The sequence below is a fragment of the Mus caroli genome, unplaced genomic scaffold, assembly GCF_978045245.1.
Source record: "Mus caroli unplaced genomic scaffold, Mus_caroli_1 scaffold_8, whole genome shotgun sequence".
Classification (NCBI taxonomy): Eukaryota; Metazoa; Chordata; class Mammalia; order Rodentia; family Muridae; genus Mus; species Mus caroli.
In genome coordinates, this window is record NW_028227263.1 from 13,116 (window position 1) to 14,368 (window position 1,253).

Sequence of the window (1,253 nt, forward strand, 5' to 3'; positions counted from 1 at the left end):
GCCAGCAGCAGGACAGTGTGTGACATGTCTGTTCACGATTGCATTAGCTGTGCCTACCACTCCCAAAGGAAACTGACTTCAACACACCTTCTTGATTCCAGAAGTTTAACCAGGCAGATGGCAGTTACATTCAAGAGAGGTTACATAGTACAACTTCAAAGGAACATTTCAAAGGGACAAGAATATAGTATCAGAACTATCTCAGGACAAAGTCTGAGTGGGGCTACCCACCCAGTACTTTGAGGTCTACAGATGTATCTAGAAAATTCACTACTGTGGAAAATGAAGAATTAGGTTGAATAGGGAGGGGAGGTGGGGCCTTGGTGACTAATTGGTGTAACATTGTCCTTCTGGAGGCTGTGGCAGCTTCATGTTCTCTTCTGATGTCATCACGCAGTGAAGTTCCTGTAGGTCTACTCAGATGCTGTGGGCATCCCCCCACTTTGCCAGCACTGCTGTGGCTCTTGGATCTTCCATCCTTTTGAGCCCCTCATGCCGCTCATACTGACTCTTGTTACAAACCTTACAGATGAGATGCTTCTGGGGCTTTGGCCCATTTTCTTTCTTTTTTTTTTTTTGAGACAGGGTTTCTCTGTGTTTCCCTGGATGTCCTGGAACTCACTTTGTAGACCAGGCTGTCCTCGAACTCAGAAATCCGCCTACCTCTGCCTCCCAAGGGCTGGGATTAAAGGCGTGCGCCACCACTGCCCGGCTTCTATTTTAAGGCTGTATATTCAGTTTTCATAAATTGTTCTTGGAGGCCCAGTTATCGTCCCTGTCCATCTTGTTAGTGCCATGTTGTTGTCATCTTCTAGACCCCAGCTAACCATGCCATCGCCCACTCCTTTCTAGCCTTTCAGCTCTTCCAACTGTTGGAAAATTTGAGGGACTTTTCAAGCCTGTAGTGACTGCCATTTTGCATCACTATTAGTCAAAGGCTACCCCATTCTTCACACTCCCCCCACTTTTGGGAGAGGGGAGGGTTTAAAGAGAAGGTTTCTTTGTCTAACAACTCTGTCTTGGAACTAGTGTTGTGGACTAGGCTTGCCTCAAACTTAGAGATTCACCTGTCTTTGCCTCCTGAGTGCTGGGATTAAAGACATGTGCTACCACACCCGGCTGGGCTTGTTCCTTTTTATTGCAAGGACATTCTATTATATGGACAAACCATAATTTTTTAATCTTTCCATCTGTTGGGCCGTGCATTGCTTCTGCTTTGGCGCTGTTGGGAACCACAGAGCTGCTGTGAACAC

At 46.5% G+C, this 1,253-nt stretch overlaps 1 pseudogene; it reads right to left on the bottom strand.

Annotated features, from left to right (window-relative positions):
- Window positions 1-327: 327 nt before the first annotated feature.
- On the bottom strand, window positions 328-915 carry LOC110299186 (ubiquitin-conjugating enzyme E2 variant 1-like; annotated as a pseudogene).
- Window positions 916-1,253: the final 338 nt, after the last annotated feature.